Below are 16,763 nucleotides of genomic sequence, written 5' to 3'. Positions count from 1 at the left end.
ATTCATTTGCATCTTACGTTTACTCCAATCCCTTTCCACATTCACCAGTGACAGCATTTGCATTGTTCAATTTTGAGCATCATGTCAAGTCAACAACCACTTTGAAACATTGTATTTTGTGGCCAACTGACTTTTCCAGGCCACCTGATGGAAAATGTGAACTGAAAACTCTGTATCCATGACAACCAGCATGCATTTAGTGCCTAATACTTGTCCCTTATGTGTCCCCTATGTAATTTTCAAATCCACACACAGGTATGGTGCAATTCACACGTACCCCTAAGGCACCAGTTGCACAGTGCCTTTGACATGTACATGTAGGCACTGGTAGTACACGTACGTGTAGGCACTGGTAGTACACATACCCATACGTGTACTCCCAGTGCCTACACGTACGTGTAGGCACTGGTAGTACACGTACGTGTAGGCACTGGTACTGGTAGGCACTGGTAGTACACGTACCTGTACGTGTACTCCCAGTGCCTACACGTACGTACGTACGTGTCCGCTATGGTAGTACACATACCTGTACGTGTACTACCAGTGCCTACACGTACGTGTGGGCACTGGGAGTACATGTACGGGTAGGCACTGGTAGTACACGTACGTGTGTACGGTCCGTACCACGAGTGCTCCTACGGCCACACAACTCTAGTGATACTGACCGTACACACGCCCTCAGAGCGTGTGTACGGTGTGTTTCACACGCTTACACTGTTGATAGGATGCGCACACAAAAGGAATGGAGGTCTCAGACCCGCAGAAGGATGTACATTAAGTCATTGTCATTGCTGTCCTACATGTGCAGGGCCTAGGTGTGTCAGGCAGTGATATTGCACATGTCTCCTCATGTATTTGCACAATTGATGTGTGATGACCTGTGTACACATGTCATGTGTGATGGGGCACCATGTGGCACACTTCCACTTCACACTTTGCACATGTGGGAATGTAGTACAAACGTGTCAAGCACAGCATCACTGGTATGGCACAGTCACCACCACCCGCAAGTGTCCCCTGATGCCAGGGACACTAACAACTGACATTTAACGACCAGTGTGCAACGATGTGACTATGTCATGTGTGTGTCATGTGTTCCCATGATCTTGCTGTTGGTGTCCCGTCAACTGCATCTGCTGTTGCTGCATCCAACATGTGTCTGTGTCTAGATGGGCATGGCACACATCTACGCACACCATGCCACATGTGGATTTCCACGTAACGTGTGTCTGTATGCATCGAACTTGATATTTTGACATGAGGACATATCTGCGTCGTCTCAATGTCAGTGTTTTCTGTTTTCACGTGTACCCCTTCATCGCAATGTGTGTGATCTGTACATTTGACATTCCATGTGATCTGTGCGTCTAGCTTGCCGTCAGCTGTCTGTATGAGATGACATCCTTAAAATGCTGACATGTGGATGTATGTCACTCTTGTGATTTCTCTGGCTATTCACTGACACTGGCCCACAGCTACTTTCAGGGCATGTTATGTACACTTGCCAATCAACGGGTGTAGCTGGCTTTTCGTAGGAGTATCACCTGGCTGGCATACGTGTCCTGGATGTATTGCACAGACCAGACTCTGTATTTAGCAGATGTGTATTAGCAGTTGAGCATGTGCTCAGTTCATTGACATTGATGTTGTTATGTTCTCACTCTTCGTTATTTATTCCCAATTTCTGCAGGGCACCACCTGTCCCCAGACCAATGCCAGACTTGGGTGCCATGAGGAAACGTGACTGCATACGCCGTTACAGATTCACCCAACAGTTGATTGAGGACCTGACAAACAGGCTGGCACCACACCTCCAACCGCGACACAGTTATCCTACTGCGCTGACCCCCAAGATGAAGGTGATGGCAGCCCTACATTTTTTTGCCACTGGTATGTTTCAATTCACCATAGCTGATGTTGGTGGCATGTCCCAGACGATGTTCAGCCGTGTCCTGCATGATGTTTTGGCAGCCATGTTGGAGCACCTGGATGAATTCATCCATTTTCCGACTCCTGAGGAGTTGACTGGTGTCAAGGGTGATTTCTATGCTCTGGGAGGGTCGCCCCATGTCATTGGGTCCATTGATGGGACACATGTGGCTTTTGTACCACCACAGGCACAGGAGGTCGCCTATCGCAACCGTAAACATTACCACTCTATAAATGCCCTTGTGGTGTGTCTTGCTAACATGCTGATTTCCCATGTCTGTGCACGTTTTCCAGGGTCAGCACACGATGCCTACATCATGAGGCGTAGCAAGGTTCCAGAAAAGATGCTGCGGCTGCACAACGAACGAGCATGTCTTGTTGGTGGGTATACCTGTTTGTCCTGTGTTTTGCGGTATCTTGGTATCTTACGGCATCTCCTGACCAACTTTTTTACATGATGTTTCCATGTAGGGGAGTCTGGCTATCCCAACATGCCATGGCTGATGACGCCTCTCCGCAACCCAAGATCAGCTGCAGATCACCGTTACACCCCATCTCTCCTGAGGCACAGCCGGGAGCAGCGCCTCATTGCAACTTTTTAAAATACTGTATTTGACTATGCTTTTAATCATTTACTTACCTTTCTTGGCACTTTGAATCCCCGTTGGCAGAGACACCCCCGCACAGCGGATTTATCGCGGTAGCGGGTGAGGTGTTTTGTTATATTTTTTCTGCTGCCATTTCCGCGACCAGCAGGACACGCCCACCTGCGCTGGCCACGCCCCCTCCACCAGGCCTATATCTAGCGCTGATTACGAGCGCCGTCCAGTTCACCCTATCTCTCCTGAGGCACAGCGGGGAGCAGCGACTCATTGCAACTTTTTAAAATACTGTATTTGACTATGCTTTTAATCATTTACTTACCTTTCTTGGCACTTTGAATCCCCGTTGGCAGAGACACCCCCACACAGCGGATTTATCGCGGTAGCGGGTGAGGTGTTTTGTTATTTTATTTCTGCCGCCATTTCCGCGACCAGCAGGACACGCCCACCTGCGCTGGCCACGCCCCCTCCACCAGGCCTATATCTAGCGCTGATTACGAGCGCCGTCCAGTTCACCCTATCTCTCCTGAGGCACAGCCGGGAGCAGCGACTCATTGCAACTTTTTAAAATACTGTATTTGACTATGCTTTTAATCATTTACTTACCTTTCTTGGCACTTTGAATCCCCGTTGGCAGAGACACCCCCGCACAGCGTATTTATCACGGTAGCGGGTGAGGTGTTTTGTTATTTTATTTCTGCCGCCATTTCCGCGACCAGCAGGACACGCCCACCTGCGCTGGCCACGCCCCCTCCACCAGGCCTATATCTAGCGCTGATTACGAGCGCCGTCCAGTTCACCCTCTCTCCTGAGGCACACCCGGGAGCAGCGACTCATTGCAACTTTTTAAAATACTGTATTTGACTATGCTTTTAATCATTTACTTACCTTTCTTGGCCCTTTGAATCCCCGTTGGCAGAGACACCCCCGCACAGCGGATTTATCGCGGTAGCGGGTGAAGTGTTTTGTTATTTTATTTCTGCTGCCATTTCCGCGACCAGTAGGACACGCCCACCTGCGCTGGCCACGCCCCCTCCACCAGGCCTATATCTAGCGCTGATTACGAGCGCCGTCCAGTTCACCCTATCTCTCCTGAGGCACAGCCGGGAGCAGCGACTCATTGCAACTTTTTAAAATACTGTATTTGACTATGCTTTTAATCATTTACTTACCTTTCTTGGCACTTTGAATCCCCGTTGGCAGAGACACCCCCGCACAGCGTATTTATCGCGGTAGCGGGTGAGGTGTTTTGTTATTTTATTTCTGCCGCCATTTCCGCGACCAGCAGGACACGCCCACCTGCGCTGGCCACGCCCCCTCCACCAGGCCTATATCTAGCGCTGATTACGAGCGCCGTCCAGTTCACCCTATCTCTCCTGAGGCACAGCCGGGAGCAGCGACTCATTGCAACTTTTTAAAATACTGTATTTGACTATGCTTTTAATCATTTACTTACCTTTCTTGGCACTTTGAATCCCCGTTGGCAGAGACACCCCCACACAGCGGATTTATCGCGGTAGCGGGTGAGGTGTTTTGTTATTTTATTTCTGCCGCCATTTCCGCGACCAGCAGGACACGCCCACCTGCGCTGGCCACGCCCCTTCCAAATTCTCTCGTCCACTTGCATAAAGTATGTGTCCCTACCGGAAGCGCAGCGGACGAGCGCAGCGGGCGCGACGATGGTGCGCCGAAGGCGCGCCTAAGGCAAGCCCGTCTGCGCCCGTCCGCGACCGACCGGACCAAGGGCCACCCCCCCCGCCCCATTTAGACATTACTCGTCGGCCCAACTTCACGGTCTTCAAGGCCCCTGGCCGATCAACTATTCGGCGACTTCTCATATTAACAGCCTGGAACTCGCAGCCTCCATATCCTCACCCTTTCCCCCTCCCCCATCCTCCCTCCCCTTGTCCCCTCCCGCCTCCTGTCCTGAGCACCCTATTGCACCCTCACTTGCTTCTCTCTCTATCTATTATCTTAACACGCGCTCCGCCGTTAAGCACTATCATGAGCTCTCTGTTCTTCTAGATTTACATAAACCTGATCTCTTATTCCTTACAGAGACCTGGTTTAGTGATAGTTCTCTTCCTTCCCTATTAGCGGCTCTCCCTGCCACCTATTACGCGCTCCGAGCCGATCGTCCCACGGATAAAGTGGGTGGTGGCGTCGCTCTGATCGCTCAGAAAGAACTTCTTTTCCAGCCTCTCACCTTCCCCCCTATTGGCACTTCGGATTTCTTAGTAGTCCGCTCTCTTTCCCTCAAAGTCCCCCTTACTTGTCTACTCATGTATCGCCCTCCCCAACCTTCCCCAGCCTTTCTTCTCGGGTTTCAAGAATTGGTGGCCACCCTAGCGGTTAATAATTCTTCTATCATGGTGCTAGGCGACTTTAATTCTTGGCCTTCTGACCCAGCTGAATGTGTTACTTCCAAAGAATTTTCTGACACCCTTCGTTCCCTCAACTTCAATTCCTATGTTCACTCCCCTACTCACATTCAGGGACACGCTCTTGACCAGATCTGGTCTCTTAACTGTTCTATAATGTCACTCTCTATTTTTCCCTGTCCCTGGTCTGATCACTTTTTGATTTCTTTCTCTTCACCCTTTGACTTAACCTCTAAACCCCCACTTCCCAAAAATATCTGGGCGCGTTCTTGGGGCCGGATTGACACATCCTCGGTGGTTTCTACACTCCTCCCCCTTTGCCCAGACTTACTTGGATTACCGCTTACAACCCAAGCTGACTCCATCAACTCATGGCTCGTGTCAGGATGCGACTCGATTGCTCCTCTCCGTCGAGTCTCTTCCAAACGGCCTAATGACTCCAACCGCTGGTTCAGCGAGGACCTTAAGGCGCTAAAACTCTCAGTTCGACAGGCCGAACGTGCCTGGAGACGCCAATACCATCCTAACCTCAAAACCCAGTACATCTCTCTCTTGTCTCAATACAAAAAAACTATTTTATCCACCAAAACGGAATATTTCTCTTCTAAAATCCTAGCCGCTGATAATCAGGCTAAAGAAATATTCTCCATAGTCCACAATCTTGCCTACGCTGACAGAACCACTCTTAAACCCCCGCCGTCACAGTCCCTATGCGATTCCCTGCATACCTATTTCTTGGACAAAATCGAAAAAATTAAAGTTAATATTCCTCTTCCTTCATCTTCTTTTCTTAATCCTCCCAGCCCCTCTGTAACGGCTCGTTTTGATTCACTTCCCCTCTTAACAGAAGAATCCCTTCTTTCCCTTCTACCTTTGGTCAAATCAGGCTCTCCTCTAGACCCTTGCCCTGCTCACATCCTCAGGCTCATTTTCACAACTTGTGTGCTACCTCCTCTCTCCTTTCTTAACTGCTCCTTATCTCAGGGCGTTGTTCCTCCTACTCTTAAAACAGCCATTATTCTTCCCATCTTAAAAAAACCTGGCGCTGATCCCTCTGCCCCTGCCAACTTTCGACCTATTTCCCTACTTCCCTTTTTAGGGAAAGTACTGGAACGGCATGTGTTGGACAGGCCTCACAGACGGCTTGCTCCCTCCCCGCACGACAGGGCCCGAACTCCGGCCCCCCCTGGCATACCCCCGCGACAAGCACCCGTACTCCGTCTCCCGACGGACCCTCTGCCCTCGGACCCCTGCTCATCACGGGGTCCAGCCCCACCGGCTTCCCCGGCCGGGTCAAGCCGCCCTCTTGGGCCCTGCACCACGCGGCCGCATGGCCTCACCTCGACCCTAACCCCGGGCCTGGCCGGCCCCGACATCCCGGCACCACCATCCACCCAGGAGGTGAGAGGACCACTTGGCAGGTCAATGGGAGAACGAAGTGTCAAGGGCTCTCCCCCGCCAGGTGCCGATCGCCCCCAGCTCCCCCAGGCACTGGCTCCACCCCCTGCTGGGTGTCTGGACACCTTCAACCCGGACCCTCCGACCTCCAAGTGCGAGGGTCCGGACATCAAAGGGCACCAGCCCTATAACTGAGGCAGCTCCAGAGCAGGAAGGCAGTTGTATCCTGGAGTCGAGAGACACCGAGTGAACTCAACCTTGACGGTCTACTGGCGCTGCCGTAGCCCGCTCTTGTGAACCATCGCCCTGCCTGCTGGCGCTGCCGCGGCCTTCTGCAACCTTCCTCTTCCGGGGACCTGCTGGCGCTGCCGCGGCCTGTTGTAACGACCATCTTCCGGGGACCTGCTGGCGCTGCCGCGGCCCGTTGTAACGACCATCTCCCGGGGACCTGCTGACGCTGCCGCGGCCCGTTGTACCGACCATCTTCCTGGGACCTGCTGGCGCTGCCGCGGCCCGTTGTAACGACCATCTTCCGGGGACCTGCTGGCGCTGCCGCGGCCCGTTGTATCGACCATCCTCACCGGGACCTGCTGGCGCTGCCGCGGACCGTACCACCTAACCCCCCAGCTCGAGGGTTGGGGGCTCATCAACATCTCATCCGAACTACCTGATTGGTAAATAGACTGTCCCGCTACCCCCTTCCCTACCTTACGAGACTCTAATCGAGGGGACCCCTGAGTCCAGACCTCCTTGTACCATTCAACCGTACCTTAAATAAGTGCTTATAAAGAACACTGAACCTTATCCGTGTGTGATATCTGTCTGTGGGGGGGAAGTTACTGGTCTGTACGATCGCTGGAGACGGCTCTCCCCGGAGACCTCTCCTCCTGACCCCGGCCGACCCTCCCGGTCCGTCTACCTTTTCTAACATTGGTGGCCAGCGGCGCGATCCGAATCAACGCGTAATCGTACAGAGAGTAGCTCACCCCACGACATAAGCACGATGTCGACCAAAGATAGCAGCTCCACAGAGAAATTCCAAATGGAGAAATTAGAAGAATACAACCACCGCGAACTGAGACAATTTTGCATAGAACTTGGCATTGCTACCACCGGCCTGAGTACCAAGGATGACCTAAAGCGCGCTCTTGAGTCATGGACAGAAACTGGGGTCGCTGGACCCTCCGACCAAAACAGCATCACACCAGAGGGGAACGCCACGGCTCCCGAGGAGCGGGGAACGGGCCTCTCGCAGGAGGAGATCCGAGAAAGAGACAGAGTCAGATTACACGAGTTGGAAATGGCACGACTCAAGATGGATGGGGAACTCAAGTTAGCTGAACAGAAACTCAACCTCGAGCACATGCGGCTTCGAGAGGAACGAGAAGAGAAGCAGAGACAGAGAGAGCTGGAAGAGAAAAAAATAACGCTAGAGCACGAGCGCCAACTAGCGGAAATAGAACTGCGCAAACAGAATAAGGAACTGGGGGTGCCTGAGCGACCACACACCCCGGGGCCAATTGAGAAAAAAGTTCATATCCCCAAGGATGTTGTCCGCGAGTACGTCCGAGAAGACGATATACAACAGTGGTTTAAAGCATATGAGATCGCAATGACCTCCCACCGGATCGACCGGAGTGATTGGGGAGCCGGACTTTGGGGGAGATTTATCAACGAGGGTCGCGATGCCCTGCTGCAGCTCCCCGATCACCAAATGTCGTCCTACGACCACATGAAGGCTGCCCTCCTCACCCGCTACGGCCTCACGCCCGAGATGTACCGCCAGAGGTTCAGAGATTGCACCCGGATCCCAGGTACAACTTGGGTAGAATACGTGAACTATTTCAGCCGGGCCTTCGAGGGTTGGATCAAGGGGAGTCAGGTCACCACCTACGAACAACTCTTCAACCTTATGGTATGGGAGCACCTGTCAAACAACTGTTTCGTCGAGCTCAGGCAGCACCTACTCGACAGTAAGCTGTCTGACCCCCGGCAGCTCGCCGCCGAAGCTGACCGGTGGGAAAGCACCCGAGTGGGCCGGAGAGGGCCACACGACCAAAACAGAAGCAACCAAGGCCAGCACCGTCCTCGAGGAGGAGGAGGGGGCCAGGGGCGAGGGAGAGATGCCTTACCAGCAACACCCGTGGCCAGCACCCCGCCCCCGGCCGGCCGGGGCAACCCCCCGTTGCGGCCTGGGTACCGAGCCAACGTCACGTGCCACCGGTGCCAGCGACTAGGCCACTACGCCAATGACCCGAGCTGCCCGCTAAACCAAACACCCAAGCCCCGCCAGGTAGCTGCCGCTGCCCTAGGGGAAGAGCAATCATCGGAGGGACCCGAAGAGTGTGAGCCGGCCCAGCAAGGGTGGGAACCGGCCGCCATGGTCCTGGCATGCTTAGGGGGAAGAGACATGGTCCCGCGGGCCCCCCTACCCGCCAACACCAGAAAATACGGTCAGTGGGTGACCATTAATGGACAGAGAGCCGAGGCCTTGCGTGACACCGGTGCCAGCGTGACGGCCGTCCGCTGTCACCTGGTGAAGCCCGAGCAGATCCTGCCAAACATTCTCTGCCCCGTCCGCTCGGCAGATAACTCTGAGAGTATGTGCAAGATGGCCTGCGTCCCGTTTGAATGGGGAGGGGTCTCAGGCCTACTGAAGGTGACGGTCCGGGACGATGCCCCCGTGGACTGCCTCCTGGGGAATGATCTCGAGAGTTCCCCGTGGGCCGCCGTCGAGAGAAGAGAGCACCTGGGGATGCTGGGCCTCCCGGACTGGGCCTGCATAACCACCCGATCCATGGCCGCCCGTGCCGCCCCCCGATCCGAAGAAACCGAATGGCCAGCACCTCCGCCCCCGGTTGCCCCCGTAGAGGACAACGGCGAGTCCGACCTCCCGGACCCGACTACCGAAGAAGACGCGCAACACCAGGACCTTCCGGATCTGGCTCAGTGGCGTCAAGAAGGGGGGCCCACCCAAGAACAGTTCCGCCAGGAACAAAAGACCTGTCCCTCCCTCGAGGGACTCCGCCAACAAGCCAGTACCCAAAACGCCGGGGACACCACCGGAACCCACTGGGTCTACTGGGAGAACGACCTGCCCTACAGCGAGCAAAGAATCGCCGAGCTGGGGGCCGGTCGAGTTCTGGTGGTACCGCTCCGCTTCCGAGATTTTCTGCTCAACCTGGCCCACGATGTCCCCCTGGCTGGACACCTGGGCCAGGACAAAACGTACAGTCGCCTGGTGACCCACTTTTTCTGGCCGAAAATGAGGAATGACGTCCTGAACCACTGCCGATCTTGCCCCACATGCCAAGCCAGCGGGAAGAGTGGTCGGAAGCTGAAGGCCCCTCTGCAACCCTTCCCTGTGGTCACCACCCCGTTCGAGAGGGTGGGGATAGACATTGTGGGGCCTCTGGACCCCCGCACGGCACAAGGACACAGGTTCATCTTGGTACTGGTGGACCATGCCACCCGCTACCCCGAGGCGGTGCCCCTACGGACAGTGACAGCTCCGGTGGTTGGCCGGGCCCTGATGGGGATCTTCTCCCGGGTAGGCTTCCCCCGAGAAGTCGTCAGCGACCGAGGTACGAATTTCATATCTAAATACATGAAGTCCCTCTGGCAACAATGCGGGGTCACCTACAGATTCACGACCCCCTATCACCCCCAAGGGAACGGACTAGTGGAGCGTTTTAACCGCACTCTCAAGGGGATGATTGGGGGATTGGAAGAGCCTCTCCGTCGCCAGTGGGATGTACTGCTCCCGTGCCTCCTCTTCGCCTACCGGGAAGTTCCCCAGAAGTCCCTCGGTTTTAGCCCCTTCGAACTCCTGTACGGGCACCCTGTGCGAGGGCCCCTCAGCCTAGTCAAGGAAGGTTGGGAGATGGCCCCCTTAACGACCCCTCCAGACGTCTTCAAATACATCCTGGCCTTACGAAACCAGACCCGGCGCTTCAGGGAGATGGCCAAGGCGAACCTCGAGGCCAGCCAGGAGGACATGAAGAGGTGGTATGATCACAATGCCTCCTCCGTTGAATTCGAGCCTGGGCAGCAAGTATGGGTGATGTCCCCCACCGAACCATGTGCCCTGCAAGATAAGTGGACGGGGCCCTTCAAAGTGGTCGAGCGTAAAAGCCCCGTCACTTACCTCATCGACATGGGGTCCCCCCGGAACCCCCTTCGGGTCCTCCACACCAACCGGCTCAAACCACACTTTGTGCGCTCCGAACTAAGCCTCTTGATGGCTACAGACAGTGGTACAGAAGAAGACTCCGAGCCCCTCCCGGATCTCCTGAAGACTCAGGAGAAGGACGGCTCCGTGGACGGGGTCCGGCTCTCTGACGCCCTCACTTCGGAGCAACGCCAGGACTGCCGGGACCTCCTGCTGCAGTTCGCTGCCCTGTTCTCCCTCACCCCCGGGGTCACCCCTTGGTGTTTGCACGACGTAGACACCGGGGACAGTCCCCCTGTCCGGCACCGGGCCTACCGCGTACCAGATCGGGTACGGGCCTGCATACAGGAGGAAGTGGCCAAGATGCTCACGATCGGGGTCATCGAGCCCTCGGACAGTCCCTGGGCCAGTCCGGTTGTATTAGTTCCCAAGGCCGCTGCCCCCGGCACCGCACCTGAACTGAGATTCTGCGTCGACTACCGGGGCTTGAACGCTGTCACCCGGACCGACGCTCATCCCATCCCCCGAGCAGACGAGCTGATCGACCGGCTGGGGGCCGCCCGCTACCTTAGTATCTTCGACCTAACGGCGGGCTACTGGCAGATCGGCCTCACACCCAGGGCTCAGGAACGGTCAGCCTTCTCCACCCCCGATGGCCACTATCAATTTAAGGTCATGCCCTTTGGCATGAAGAATGCCCCCGCCACGTTCCAACGCCTTGTGAACCAGGTCTTGGCGGGGCTCGAAGAATTCAGCGCTGCCTACCTGGACGATATCGCTGTATACAGCCGCCACTGGTCCGACCACCTCAGTCACCTCCAAGAGGTCCTACAAGCCCTCCAGCGGGCCGGCCTCACCATTAAGGCCGGCAAGTGCCAAATCGGCCAAGGGTCTGTGACCTACCTTGGGCACCAAGTGGGAAGCGGGCTGGTGGCCCCACTACAACTTAAGATTGCGGCCATCCAGTCCTGGCAGCCCCCCGTCACCCAGACCGAGGTCCGAGCCTTCTTGGGGCTCACCGGCTACTACCGGCGGTTCGTGAAGGACTACGGCAGCATCGTGGGGCCCCTCACGGGTCTCACATCCAAGAACCAACCGAAGCGGGTCAACTGGACTCCTGATTGTCAAACGGCCTTCGAGGAGCTGAAGGCCGCCCTGTGCACCGCCCCGGTGCTCCAGGCCCCCGATTACAGTCGGGAATTTGTGGTGCAGACCGACGCCTCCGACCACGGCATCGGAGCCGTCCTCTCTCAGTTGAACCCCGAAGGTCATGACCAGCCGGTGGCCTTCATCAGTCGACGTCTCCTGGCCCGAGAACAGCGTTGGAGCACCATCGAGAGGGAGGCATTTGCAGTGGTGTGGGCCCTCAAAAAGCTCCGACCCTATCTCTTCGGTACCCACTTCCGGGTACAAACCGACCATCGACCCCTGCAATGGCTGATGCAGATGCGGGGGGAGAACCCAAAACTCTTGCGCTGGTCCATTTCCCTGCAGGGAATGGACTTCACCGTGGAGCACCGACCAGGCCAAGACCACGCCAACGCGGATGGCCTGTCCCGCTTTTTCCGCCTCGACGAAGAGAGTCCCCAAGGAGATGGGTGACTCTCCCCGCCTTCAGCTGGGGGGGACGCATGTTGGACAGGCCTCACAGACGGCTTGCTCCCTCCCCGCACGACAGGGCCCGAACTCCGGCCCCCCCTGGCATACCCCCGCGACAAGCACCCGTACTCCGTCTCCCGACGGACCCTCTGCCCTCGGACCCCTGCTCATCACGGGGTCCAGCCCCACCGGCTTCCCCGGCCGGGTCAAGCCGCCCTCTTGGGCCCTGCACCACGCGGCCGCATGGCCTCACCTCGACCCTAACCCCGGGCCTGGCCGGCCCCGACATCCCGGCACCACCATCCACCCAGGAGGTGAGAGGACCACTTGGCAGGTCAATGGGAGAACGAAGTGTCAAGGGCTCTCCCCCGCCAGGTGCCGATCGCCCCCAGCTCCCCCAGGCACTGGCTCCACCCCCTGCTGGGTGTCTGGACACCTTCAACCCGGACCCTCCGACCTCCAAGTGCGATGGTCCGGACATCAAAGGGCACCAGCCCTATAACTGAGGCAGCTCCAGAGCAGGAAGGCAGTTGTATCCTGGAGTCGAGAGACACCGAGTGAACTCAACCTTGACGGTCTACTGGCGCTGCCGTAGCCCGCTCTTGTGAACCATCGCCCTGCCTGCTGGCGCTGCCGCGGCCTTCTGCAACCTTCCTCTTCCGGGGACCTGCTGGCGCTGCCGCGGCCCGTTGTAACGACCATCTTCCGGGGACCTGCTGGCGCTGCCGCGGCCCGTTGTAACGACCATCTCCCGGGGACCTGCTGGCGCTGCCGCGGCCCGTTGTACCGACCATCTTCCTGGGACCTGCTGGCGCTGCCGCGGCCCGTTGTAACGACCATCTTCCGGGGACCTGCTGGCGCTGCCGCGGCCCGTTGTATCGACCATCCTCACCGGGACCTGCTGGCGCTGCCGCGGACCGTACCACCTAACCCCCAGCTCGAGGGTTGGGGGCTCATCAACATCTCATCCGAACTACCTGATTGGTAAATAGACTGTCCCGCTACCCCCTTCCCTACCTTACGAGACTCTAATCGAGGGGACCCCTGAGTCCAGACCTCCTTGTACCATTCAACCGTACCTTAAATAAGTGCTTATAAAGAACACTGAACCTTATCCGTGTGTGATATCTGTCTGTGGGGGGGAAGTTACTGGTCTGTACGATCGCTGGAGACGGCTCTCCCCGGAGACCTCTCCTCCTGACCCCGGCCGACCCTCCCGGTCCGTCTACCTTTTCTAACAGCATGTAACCAGAGCCCTTACTTCGTTTGTGGAAGAAAACCAGGTTTTAGCCCCCCGTCAGGCCGGATTCCGGCCTGCTCACTCCACCGAGTTTGTGGCGCTATCCGTGCTTGACAACCTTAGAGAAGGTATGGACACCAATCTTCCCCAGGCCTTGGTCCTCCTCGACCTGTCCGCCGCCTTCGACACGGTGGACCATTCCATCCTACTCTCCCGTGTCGGGGCGGCCGGGATCAGCGGAGTAGCCCTGGTCTGGCTATCCTCCTTCCTTAGGGACCGCACCCAAGCAGTGCGGCTGGGCGAGTTCTCAGTCGAGCCCTGTAAGGTTCTATGTGGGGTTCCACAGGGTTCCTCCCTTTCTCCACTACTTTTTAATCTCTATATTGCCCCTCTTATCTTTGCCCTCCAACAAATGGAGGTCTACGTATATAATTATGCGGATGACCTCCAGCTCATATTCAATCTTTCTTCATCCCCTGATTCTATATCCAACTTTCAAACTACTATGATTTTCATCCGGGACTGGATGAGTCACAACCACCTGAAACTAAACCCGGATAAAACCGAACTGGTTTTGACTGGTGGCTGTGCCAGCCCCTGGTCCTCTCTCTTTTGGCCCCCTTCCTTGGGTTCCCCCCCTTCCCCTTCTTCTTCCGTCAAAGCGCTTGGTTTCAAGATCAATGATCAACTCACTTTGCACTCCCAGGTGAGTTCGGTGGTGTCCTCATCCTTCCTTTCCCTCCGCACCATCCGCAAGGTATCCCGCTTCTTCACTTTCCCTGCCTTAAAACTTATTGTACTGGCTATGGTTGTCTCTAAATTAGACTATGGCAATGCCTTATACTGTGGTATGCCCGCCTACAATGTTCGACGGCTTCAACTGGTGCAGAACCAGGCCGCTCAACTAGTCTATAAGTTGGCCAGGTCACATCATGTTACCCCGCTCCTGAAATCCCTGCATTGGCTCCCTATTCGCGAACGCTCACTGTTCAAGATGGGTTGCATTACCTTTCAGGCTCAGTCAGGACCCGCCCCTGCCTTTATCTCCTCTGAGATAAAGCTCTATACCCCGGCCAGAGAATTACGATCATCTTCCCAACATCTGTTGGCTGTCCCCCGGTTTCGTCGTAAAAAATGGGGGGGCTCTAAATTCTCCACCATCGCCCCCACCTTCTGGAACTCACTTCCGTTTCAACTTAGGTCCCTGATCCAATATCCTCTGTTTCGAAAGGCACTAAAAACCTTTCTTTTTTCACAAGCCTTCCCCCAATGAGTCTCTTTCTGTTTCCTGGCCTCCTCCTGCTTATTGAGGTTAGTGAACCATAGCGCCATGAAACCGTCAGGTGTACGCGCGCTTTAAAAGTGATTTAAACTTAAACTTAAACTTAAACGATGCACAAGGGCAGACCAGGTGAGTGATTGAGAGGACGTTTGGCCTCCTGAAGAGTCGATTCCGGTGCCTTCACAAGACAGGCGGGTCCCTCCCATATGCACCGGTGAAGGTCTGCAAAATCTTCCTCGTGTGCTGCATGCTGCACAACATGGCAGTGGAGGAGGCAGTGCCACTCATCCTGGAGCAGCATGAGCAGGAACATCCACCCGTGGAGGATGAAGGGCTTGGTCACGAGGCAAGTGAGGAGGAGGAGGAGGAGGAGGATATCCAGAGTCAGCTCATACGCAACTTCTTCTCATAATGGTGAGTCACTGGGTCTGAGTGTGCACGCTTGGAGCCTTGTGTGGCATGTGTTGCAATGTGTGTGTCCAGCTGACTGTATGCTAAGTGACTTAGATGTGTGTTCTGATGTGTCACTCGAGTGATGATGTCATTCCAATCCTTTTAGATGTGACCCTAATTTTTCTAATCGCATGGTGACAACATTATTCCTGTAGAGTAAATGACCATGTATGCGGATAACAATCTTTTAGCTGACTGCTTGTGTGTCTGTCATCCACATGTTCTTGCGCATGTTGTCTGGTCGTGTCATCTTTGGCCTCCTGCTATTCCTCATGACTATTGCAACGTGTGCTGAATCAGCGTTCCATGCACGGACATGTGGAAAAGTCATTTTGGGTGAGGATTGCAGCAAGGCAATTTTGGGGTTGTTAGGTGTTTGGAATGTGTGAGGACTGCTCCTGTGCATGTTGGGTTACCATGCATACATGTCGACTCACCATGGGGCACATGACATGTGGCATGACTCCCATGAATTGATAGTCAACCTTCTAGACAGTCATCTCTAATGGTTTGTGGATTCTGATTAAGGCATCAATGTGTGTATAACTTCCCTCAGAGACATACGGGATGCTATGGGTGGACATGGTGTGGGACATCCCCATTACAGGCTCAATGGGGAATTGCAGCCTCTCCGTGTGCAGAAGGGGGTGTTTGGCTCATCCCCTTAACTTGTGTGCCAGGCCATTTGGATTTACTACATCTGTGTTGTGAAGGGGGTGTCCAGTGTAGGTCCCACATGTTCAGCCAAATGACCTGTGTGTCTGTTCATATTGATGCTTTTCCCTTAGTGTGAGCATGAGTAATAAAGGGGTTCCTCACCCTCCAAGGTGCCTCATCTCTGTCAATGCAGGTCTCTTGCCACTTTGCATGCGTCATCTCTGGCATAGTTGTCAAAGATTGTGCATATGAGTCTATGTGTAGTTGGCTACATGCATGCAGGTCTTCATGGGTTAGAATCTCGATTGTGCCTGAATTCCATGGTTGTGTATGTATTTGGGCATGTTGGTCCCCACGACGGGCCGTCAACGCCTGCTGAGGGTGTGTCTCCTGTGCGCGGCTCGGCCTTCTGTTTCCTGATCCTGTGTCAGTCATCTTTGGTGATTGTGCATCCATTTTCTCTGGGTGTTCCATGGGTAACCGGACACTCCTTCCTTTACTTACACCTGTTGCAGTTGTCCTTTCTGACATCCTTGTCTTTGTGTGCTACTTTTGGCATAGTTTCCAGGACATGCCGCCTGCTGCTGCGGCCCCTGCAGCAAGGGCCCACAAAGTGGCGGGATTCGGCAACACACACACCTCAAAGATGCTCCTCCCTGCCTACCTCCACCCATTCATTTGGCTGTCATCATCTTGTCTGTGCCACTGTTGGGTACACGCGGTGCCAAAGGCAGGACCGTCAGCACATGCAACGTGCACATTGCACGGCCCTCATGTCCTTGCATGACCCACATCACACTACAGTCTGATGTAGCCACCCTCCAAGCAATGTCTATCCGAAACTCAACCGCCTGCTCTCAGCCATACCCTAAGCGCACACATGACACCTTTGCATGCTGAGTGTGCAACTCCAACTGCCTACACAGCGCTGCCTCGCCTTCCAGGCCCTGTCACACCAACCAGATCATGTCCCTCCTGCTACACACCGGCTCCGTACACCAGCAAGGCCATGGGAGTGGGACTCAGGCCTTCAGCATGTGGTATAGTGGCG

The sequence above is a fragment of the Triturus cristatus genome, chromosome 3_2, assembly GCF_964204655.1.
Source record: "Triturus cristatus chromosome 3_2, aTriCri1.1, whole genome shotgun sequence".
NCBI classification, from domain to species: domain Eukaryota; kingdom Metazoa; phylum Chordata; class Amphibia; order Caudata; family Salamandridae; genus Triturus; species Triturus cristatus.
Note: the sequence above shows the minus strand (reverse complement) of the source record.